This window comes from Galeopterus variegatus, unplaced genomic scaffold (assembly GCF_000696425.1).
Source record: "Galeopterus variegatus unplaced genomic scaffold, G_variegatus-3.0.2 Scaffold115, whole genome shotgun sequence".
Taxonomy (NCBI): domain Eukaryota; kingdom Metazoa; phylum Chordata; class Mammalia; order Dermoptera; family Cynocephalidae; genus Galeopterus; species Galeopterus variegatus.
The window spans coordinates 190,598-201,350 of record NW_007726226.1 but is presented as its reverse complement, the minus strand read 5'-3'; positions in this window follow the sequence as shown (position 1 = coordinate 201,350).

Genomic DNA, 10,753 nt, shown 5'->3' with positions numbered 1-10,753 from the left:
TAAGTTTGAAAATCAGGCATTTAGATAAATAAAGGTACTGCTTTACATAACAGCCAATTAAGTTACCGAACTCGTTAGATTAAGGAGTGCTCCAGAGGATGGTTAAGACAGAATTATTGATTCAAAAAAACTGGACTTATTTTCTGATAAACCAAAAGATAGCTGCTGGAGGAAGCTGTCCTCTGTCTAACATTACAGTGAGGAAACATCATGCCCCCTCCTAGAATACATAACGTGGGTGGAACTCAGTCTCAACTAACTCTAAATTCTTAGCCTTGAAATTGCTCTTGTATGAGTGTAGATGGCACTCTTTGTCCTGAATACCTTTTCTAGAAGCACCCTAGTTGTTTACTTAGAAAATAGCATGCTTGCTCCTGAGCTGGTAGGAGGATTGGAGAAGCAGCAAGTACTCAGAATCAATTAGCTTTGATTTACAAAGCAGCATCACTGACGTACATGTTAATTAAAAATCTCACATTAGTTATTATTCTATTTGCTTTGCTGAGCAACGCAGACATACACACACACTCACAGAAAAGGTATTATTCTTACTGTGATCTGAAGAACATTTGGGGCATCTTGGAAATACTGAAGGGGCAGCTGTAGTGGACAGAACTTGTCTTGAAAACCAAAAGAGGCATAAGGTTTTAAATGAACAATGCCTACCATTTATCCAACACTTATGATGTGGCAGGTATTAGAAAAATAATAATAACGATGGCAGCTAACATTTATTGAGTCCTCATCTTCTGCCAGGTATTGTTGTAAATGTTTTATATGTATTAATTAATTTAGCCCACAGACTAACCTATGAGCTAGATGCTCTTATTACTCTCATTTTATAGATGAGGAAACTGAGGCACAGACTTTTAAAAAGCAAGTGTCAAGGTCAGGATTGAAACATGCACTGTCTGGTTTCAGATCTCATGATCTGAACTATGGTTTCTTATTGTATGAGGTTCTTTAAAGAAAATATCTTATTAAACCCTCACAACAATTATCCCACATTACAGAAGATAAATGTAAGACTCACAGAAGTTAGGAAACTTGCCCAAGGCCATACAGCTAAGAAATTATGCAAATCGACTTTGAGTTCAGATTTGGGTCCAAAGTTTGTGCTAACTTCTACTATAGCAGGCAGCCTCCCATGTATAGTATAAGTTATAGCTACCTTCTATTTAAAATATAAAGACATAGAGAAAACTGATGTTAAGATGACAGAAATCTTTTGAAGAGCATCATCATTATCTTCCCAAACACTGTCCATGTAAATTCCTAACGTTTAAACCCATGTTTAACCTATACCCAAGAAGATGGTTGCTGGGAAATAAATCTGTCTTTATGAATTGCAGTCTTTATGTAGCTCAGGATTTCACTGATTCTTGGTCAGGAAAGAGATATTAANTTTGGGTCCAAAGTTTGTGCTAACTTCTACTATAGCAGGCAGCCTCCCATGTATAGTATAACTTATAGCTACCTTCTATTTAAAATATAAAGACATAGAGAAAACTGATGTTAAGATGACAGAAATCTTTTGAAGAGCATCATCGTTATCTTCCCAAACACTGTCCATGTAAATTCCTAACTTTTAAATCCATGTTTAACCTATACCCAAGAAGATGGTTGCTGGGAAATAAATCTGTCTTTACGAATTGCAGTCTTTATGTAGCTCAGGATTTCACTGATTCTTGGTCAGGAAAGAGATATTAAAAAGTCAAAACCAATAAGCTTTCGAAGACATGTAATCAGGGGTACAAATAAAGATGTGAAATGAGACTCAAGGATGATGTCTGGCAAAGTTCTGTGGAAATGGAAGATGTGCTCCGACACTGTCTTTTGGCAGATTGGGACTCAGATGACCTCCAAGCTATGCCTTTGACTCTAAACGGATTGGTGTAACTCCATCCATGCTTAACGATGAAGATTACCCCAGACAAGGCCACTGATGTCACCAATGTGCAATATCTAAGCAATTCTTGCCTTTTTTAGTTTCTTGCAGATGGGCGGGCAGGCCATCAAATAACTATATCAACAGAACTTTCCTAGAGGTGACAGAGGTTAGGAGATCTTGCTGGGCTGGCACTAAAGGTAGCAAGCACTCATGTGGCCACTGCAGTTAGCACCACAGGGACAGAAACAGACGCCGCAGCCCCTTGGATGGGGAAAGGGAGCCAAAGGTCAACATGTTCTCTTTGCCTTTTTTTTTTTTACTTTATTTTAATTTTCTACAGTTTTATTGAGGTGTATTTGAGGTACAATATGCTATGCATGTTCAAAATGTACAATATGATGAGTTTTGACATATGTATACATTCATGAAATTATCATTGCAATCAAGATAATAAACATATCCATCAACCCAAAGTTCCCTTTGCCCCTTTATAAGCCCCCATCCCTCCCCACCTCTGTCTTTCAAGAAGCACTGATTTACTTTCTATTCTATAGATTATTTGATTATGTATGCTCTGTTTTGGTAGGGAAGTCTGGCTTCTTTGACTCAGCATAATCATTTTAAGGTGGATCCATGTCATTGTGTGTATCAGTAACTCTTTCCTTCTTATTGTATGAATATGCCACAATTTACCTATTTACCTATTGATAGATATTTGGGTTGTTTACAGTTTCGGTCTGTTAATCAAGTTACTCTGAACATTTGTCGGTAAGTCTTTATGCAGATATATGTTTCTCTTTTCTGTTGGATTAATACTTAGGAGGACAATGGCTTAGTTGAATAGTGGGCATATGTTTAACTTTTGAAGAAACTACCAGACTATTTTACAAAGTGATTTTACATTTTGCATTTCTCCCAGCAGTGTGTGAGAGTTCTAGTGGCTCCACATTGTTGACAATACTTGATACAGTATTTTTCATTTTTAGCCATTCTAGTGGGTTGTAGTGGTATCTCATTGTGTTTTTAACCAGCAGTGTGTGAGAGTTCTAGTGGCTCCACATTGTTGACAATACTTGGTACAGTATTTTTCATTTTTAGCCATTCTAGTGGGTTGTAGTGGTATCTCATTGTGTTTTTAATTTGCATTTCCTTATAGACTAAAGATGCTGCTCATCTTTCCATATGTTTACGTGCCATCTGCAATTTTATTTTTGGTAACGTGTCTGTTAAAATCTCTTTCCTATTTTTGTTTTAATTGATTGTCTTATTATTAAGTTATAAGAGTTCTTTACATATTTTAGATATGGGTCCTTTTTTGAATGTATGTCATGCAAATATTTTATCCCTGTCTATAGCTTGCTTTTTTTCTTTTTGTAAGTGTCTTTTGAAGTACAAAATTTTCCATTTTATAAAATCTGAATTATTGATTTTTTCTTTTACAGTTTATGCCTTACTGTTATATTTAAATCTTTCTAAGCCCAACGTTACTAAGATTTTCTCTTTACAAAATTTTAGATCTTACATTTAGTTTTGTGATCCATTTTGATTTAATTTTTGTTTATGGTGTGAGGTAAAGCTCAAGGTTAATTTTTTTGCATATGATTATCCAATGGTTCTATCACCATTTATTGAAAAGATTATATTTTTCCCATTGAATTGACTAAGTACCTTTGTCAAAACAATTGTATGGCTCCACTTCTGGACTCCATTCTGTTCTATTGATCTGCAGGCACAGACATATTTGAAATGAAAGTAGTTATGTTTTTCTTTGAGGATCTTGACTGTGGGAATTTTTTTATTGGCTTTTTTTTTTTTTTCCTTTTTGTCTTTTTTCGTGACCGGTAACGGGATCGCAACCCTNGCACTGCGCTCAACCAGTGAGTGGACCGGTCTCTATATGGGATCCGAACCCTCAGCGGGAGAGCCACCGCGCTTTCAAGCGCTGCACTCTACAGAGTGCGCCACCGGGCCGGCCCTTTTTATTGGTTTTAAAAGTAGGCCTGGCCAAATCAAATAATAACAGAGGTGGTAATTCATACATGGGTAGGGATCATGTAGGTTAATGTTCACTGGAGTATAAACTTTGTGAGAACAGAGACATTGTTTTTATTATTCACCTTTATTCCCAATGAATAGATTGAAAGATTAGACAAAATACAGTTGGAAGGTAGATGAAATAGGAACTAGGCAGTCTCAGATCTAGTGCTGGCTTTGTGGTTGTTACTAGTATTTGACCTTGGGTGAGTCTCTTAGCCTTCTGAGCCTCTGTTTTCAGAGAAGGGTAATATTTAAACAGGTGGGTTTAGGAAGACTGAAGAGTCAGTATGGTAAGAATGGGGCATAGACAGGGCGGAGGAGTTAGATACATGTCATTATTGCTCTCTTCAGACATCTAAAGTCCAATGTAGAATGCAGTTCAATTTATAATTCAATTTGTGTGGCTACAGAGCAGGATTTCTCAATCTCAGCACTATTGATGTTTTAGGCTGGATAGCTCTTTGCTGTGAGGGACTGTCCTACGCATCGTAGGGTGTTTAGCAGCACCCCTGGCCTCTACCTACTAGGTGTCAGTGGCATTCCCTTTCTCAAGTGTGGCAACCAAAAATGTCTTCAAACATTGCCAAATGCCTTCCTGGGGCAAAATCACCAAGGTTGAGAACTGCTCCCATAGAGGATACAAATAGTATTCAGTGTAGGAGGCTATAGGAAAACAACGTTTTCAGTAGCAGGAGGAACTTAATCACAGCCAGAGTTACCAATGGGGGGATGGAGCTGCCTAAGGTGGGAGTGGTGGTGAAAGTGAATTCGCTATTCTTATAAGCCAGCAGTGGGTGGCTACCCATCACGGTGGGTATTTAAACCCTGAGGAGAGAGCTGAAGTAGGTGAAACCTGAACTCTCTAAGCCTCAGTTTTCTTACCTGTAACCTGAGTGTAATAATGCCAACACCATAGGGTTCCATGAAGAAGATTGAATAAGATAGTGTAAAGTCCTCTGAACAGCACCTGGCACATGGGATACAAGTATTCTTAGTACATGGTAGATATTGCTGTCAATATAGAGGCAGAGATACTTGCACTCCAGAAATACTTCCCCACACCAGAAAGCTTTGGCCACTGCCCATTGTCCTGTTGGTCCCTCTGCAAGGGAAGAGACAATGCTTCCCTGACTGATCAAACCATTGATATGGAGTCACCAGTGGCCAGGGTCACTGTACCTTGGAAAGCTTCAGTCTCTTGCTTACACTGTTTTCCTAACTCTGTGTGGTAAACAGATGTAGGCAGGGCTGGCCACTAGGGGAGACTGCTAGCCTCTCTCTTCTCTGACTCGGGGTCCCCAGGGAGGTGAGTGTACTTGTGTCCCTCTTGGGGCCTGGTCACCCCTCTTTTTCTTCAAGTATGTTTTGGAATATGGAGTCAAGGTTTGGATGGGGAGTTAGAGAGACAGATGGGGTGCAGGTAAGAATAATAATTTAGGTTTCAGTAAGCCCTGTGATTCAACCTAACCTTTTTACCAGAGCTTTGCAACATTTTCATGGCTATTAATAATGTGCTACTTGCCATCCCCTTTTACTGTTAGCTATTGTACATGATTTTTTCGGGAAACCCTTAAAGTGGTAGGATAATTAGCAGAGCTAGATTTGGGCCTCTCGGGATCCCAGCTACTTGCCATCCCCTTTTACTGTTAGCTATTGTACATGATTTTTTTGGGAAACCCTTAAAGTGGTAGGATAATTAGCAGAGCTAGATTTGGGCCTCTCGGGATCCCAGACTCTGTAACTCCAAAATAACTATCAAGTCAGAAACCTAATCCATAATAAATCGTTATATGATCATTAGAGCTCCTTTTGAATCATAAAAAAATTATGATTTAAGAATCTGTAAAAGAAGGTTGAACTTGCCTTTCAGAGTCCTTTTAAGCTCTAATTACTTTCTCTGGGTTTGTCTTATTATCTGACCTTGAATATAATTCTAGGCACAGTCACAATTAAATATTTTGTGCCCTTATGATAAGGAAAGCCCTGCCTAGTATCTCTCTGGTGGATCAATCTATATTATAATTTTTTCAAAGCTTCTTCTGGAATGACAATTCACATTTTGAATAACACCTCAGTCCTTACGGTGTATCGTGAAGGAAACACAGGTACACACAGTAACTTATTCCAAGGCTCTAACCCAGATAAGAGAATAGCTTTGTCATCCAAGAACGATGTGTCTGTAATTATCTTTCCTAAATATACAAAAAGAAAATAGAACAGAATCACTCTTTCTCTCTCTCTTTTTCCCTAAAAGATCATTGTTTCTCTATATGTTTTACTGAACTTAGTAAGGCACGGGCGAACATCTGAGGTCTTTCTAAATCTGGTCTTTCCAAATATCAGAGCTTATGTTTTAGACACCTACTATAAATAGGCTGTGTAAGAATAGTCAACACGTCTGTGCACAAAGGAATATACACGTGTCTTCTCTTTTCTGTGCTTCCACCAACTGTCTTTTTTTCACCCCCTCCATGCAAATTTCATTCTTCGCCTTCCATCCTCACCAAAGGCTAATTGTTTTCTTTTCAGAAACATCTTCCTGCAAAGAGGAAACTGGAATATTGTACTTATTTCCTTAAGGTCTGTTTCCTGTTTGAATATAGTAACCCATCTCCCATTTTTCTCTGGCCCTGCTCCAGAATTCGCTTGTTAATGAGAATGCTGGAGTCCTCCACAACCACTAACACTTCCACTATAGCCACAACTGCAGAGGCGGCATCTAGGCCAAGCTCAGAGGGCTTTGGGCCCAGTCTTTACCATTTCATAAATGTCTCAGAATTTATGTTTAGGCCACAGAGGAAAGTACCAGCAGTTTTAGAATATGGCTCCCAAATTCTGAATATCAAAAAAGGAATAAATTTCCATTCTTATTCTAGGCAAATTAGGCACTTCCTACTGTTGGGGTGCAAAAAGCTGTTATCCCAAAATATGGTGCTTTGACAAGCTGAAATATAGAGCAGCCTCAAGGTCTGTCTGACCTCCACCCTTCCCTTCCTGTTCCTCCATTTTCTGTCACTCTCCAAAGCACAGGATAAAACTGGTTCCCTTATTTGCCTAAAGCCCAGCTCGCCAAAGAAGATGCCAATTACCTCTGGTCCTTTCCCTGAGTTTTTGTTAACTTAACTCATATCACAGGAAAGAAGACTGGAGTCTGTCAACACAACTGGACTATATCAGACTATTGTTTTCTACTTCAGTCTCATTCAGTATTTTGAAGAGAATCATTTACCAGTCATTGCCTGCTCTGTGGGTCAAATAGACTTTGTCCCAGGCCATTGTATGTTCTCCAGGCTCACTGCATCCCCCCAAGAATCATTTACTCCTACACCCCCATCTCCCCTTTCCCTATGGAGATGGGTGTATAAGCTCTGTACCCCAATGGAAAATTGGGACATTACTCTTCTGTGATTCCCCTGTGCTTTGCCTTCTCCTTGCNGTGGGTCAAATAGACTTTGTCCCAGGCCATTGTATGTTCTCCAGGCTCACTGCATCCCCCCCAAGAATCATTTACTCCTACACCCCCATCTCACCTTTCCCTATGGAGATGGGTGTATAAGCTCTGTATCCCAATGGAAAATTGGGACATTACTCTTCTGTGATTCCCCTGTGCTTTGCCTTCTCCTTGCACATTAAATAACAAAATTTGTTTTGCTTTACTTTTTAATGATCTAAATTTGTCAATGACCATGATCTAAATTTGTCAATGACTTTTATTAATGAACCTTAAGGGGTGAAGTTTTCCTTTGGCCCCTGCACTACCTTCAGAACGTAAGTCGACACCTCCACTTGCTAACTGTTAACAGGCACTTTGAAACACTTATAACAACAACATTGGTATTTCATTGAAAGAAGGTGTGACTGGGCTTTGAGATGTGTGCAAGCAACTTGAAATAATTAATAATCAAGCAGGCTAGAATCTTTCTTTTCCCAAGACCTCATTTCCTGGATATGCCCAAATACATAATACATGATACCCATGGATAAAAGTTACTATGATTGCTCCTAATGTCACACTCAGCAAAACAAGGAATTTCTACTTCCCAGGCCAAGGTTCCACATCCTTTTCGCCATGTTTTTACTTTTCCAATTAAGGTTATTAAAAAAAACTCCACCACAATCAAAACTCAGAACAACAAACTTTCACTCTCATCATGGTTTTATTTTGTTAAAAACATTAGGAAGGACACGATCTTAGAATAAATGATAGTTTTTTTTTAAGTTAAATAAATTTAGTTTATGAAAAATGTATTACACTGTCTTTATTTTTCTCATTTTGCTACAGACTGACTTGAGGGCAAACATGGTGCTATTTCATACACACATATTTACCCAGATCATGGTGGTAAAAGGCAGCTGGAGCTTGACACCTGACCCCACTCAGTCTCCTGGGGATTTTCCAAGTTTAGTGGAGAAGTTCCAGGCGCCCAGGACCAACTGGGTCAATTTTCTCACCTTTAAGTTTCATTTTCCCTCAGGCACTTGAGCAATCTGAGGAAGTCCTGCTTTGGGCAAGAGCAGAAAACCAGCTCTTTTTGACTGAATACTCTCGATGTGGCAAGCACTGCACTTAGTGCTTACCTATATTTTAATCCATAAAAAGAAAAGAGAGAGAGTTTTTACCCCCTTTCTTATGAATGAAGAGACTGTGCTTTTCAGAGAGGTTAAGCAACTTGCCTGAGCTCACAGTGCCATTTTATGGTAATTCTGGCATTTGAACCCAAGTACGTCTGACTCCAAAGTCCTCAATTTGGAATTAAATATTTATGGCCATAAAATTGATTAGCATTATTATTTCAGTAAAACATTGACATTTTGCTTCCAATGTGGTGGGGGCACATCCTTAGAACCCCCCCCAAATAACAGGTTATCCTGACTTCTTGTTCTCCAAAATATTAGAACCTTGAGTATTTCACATAAACCTTGACTTCTTAACAAAGCAGTCTAGTTCTGGATTCTTGCTGTGCTAATGTCAGTGAATATGTCTTAACTTTTGTGAATGTGGTGATCACGTGAGAAAGTTGTTTTTCCTCCATGAACAGACAGATGTAAACTTGGTATCCTTGCTAAATTTGCCATTTATTCTCCCAAAATGCTTGTGTTTTGCATTTGGGAACCTGACCTTCTGAAGACTGACCTTCTGAAGTCTGACTCTATTGTATTCCTTGTAAGTATACTTTTTCTTTTCTGTCCTGAATGTTTCTGTCTCAGTATTTCTTTGTCACTCTGCAGTTTTCCAGGTTTTCTTTAACCTGTTCCTCTGAGGTTAGTCTCCCGCTCCCCTACCCCACCCGGTTCCTTCCCAGGTACATGAATCTCTTCTTTTTCCTCCAGTTGGGCCGATATTCTGCCCTGGGGTCTTGGTCATTATTGCCTTTGTCACCATCTTCCTTTTCTTCCTTCCCATCATCATTATTATTTATCAGGTGTTTTAGTCCGTTTGGTGTTGCTATAACAGAATGCCTAAGACTGGGTAACTTATAAGGAGAAGAGGTTTATTTGGCTTATGATTCTGGGGCAACCGCATCTGGCACGGGCCTCAGGCTGCTTCTACTCGTGGTGGAAAGCGGCAGGCAGCCGGTGGGTACAAGCAGATCACATGGCAAGAGGAAGCAAGAGAGAGAGAGGAGGTGCCAGGGTCTTTTTAAGCAACGAGCTCTCGTGGGAACTAATAGAGCGAAAACTCACTCATTACTCCCCCTCCCCCAGGGAGAGTATTAATCCATTCATGAGGGATCCGCCCCCATGACTCAATCAGTTTCCAACACTGCCACATTGGAGATCGAATTTCCACATGAGTTTTGGAGGGGACAACACATCCAAACTCCATCATCAGGCATTTACTACTCCTGGAATTTTGCTAAATCCTTTACACACATTGCCTCCTTTCATCCTAGTTATTTCTGGAAGTCATGTGGCGTTGTCCAAACTATTCCCATTTTTTAAAAGAGAAAAATAATGTGTAGGTAGATTACACTATTTACCAAAATTCATATGGCTGGAAAACGGTGAAGCTGGGAATATAAACCAGGTCTGTCTATAATCCATGTTGTTAACTGCTTTGTATTTCCTTTCCTCTTTATCTGGAAGACTTCTCACAATTTTTCTGACTATCCATACCTCAAGGTCTAAACAAGGTCTTTTTCAGTTTCCTGGGCCACGAGAATTCCCTCCCCTCTCAACATTTAATCAGTACCACAACATTGGGCATTATTCTGTTTGCTATCACTTGCCACTGTGTTGCATGTGCCCTGTCTCCTCAGCTGAAATGTAAGCTAGCTGGATCCCACAGGCTTGCAAGAGATAACGAGGAAACAATGTAAGCCAGCTAAGAGCATCCCAGTTTTATACCCAGTGAACATATTGACACGTAGAACTTTCCAGTAAGTTACTCATGAAATTGATCGAACTATTAATTCAGTAGAAGCCAAAATTGACTGCTTGCTTCCAATATGGGGTCTGAGGGGGTGTGTGGATATCCTTAGAAAACCCCCAAATAACAGGTTACCCTGAGTTGTTCTGGTCCCCAAAATATTAGAAGGCTTTGAGAACATCCAGAAGGACACACTCAGGAAGCTAATGGGTCTCAGTGGTCTGGTAATGGTACTTCAGCGGGTTTGTTATTCATTCCTTTTTTTTTTTTTTTTTTACAAATGCTTATTTGAGCACATAAGCTAAGTTGGACACTGTGAGAGGTATTGGGGATACAGTGGCAAATATAACAGATGTTACAGGTAAGTTTCCATAAAACAGAGCCTCAGTCCTGAGTTGGCATATCAGAAATGGGACAGTAAGGAGTCTTGCCAATGTCACAGAAACACAAGTATG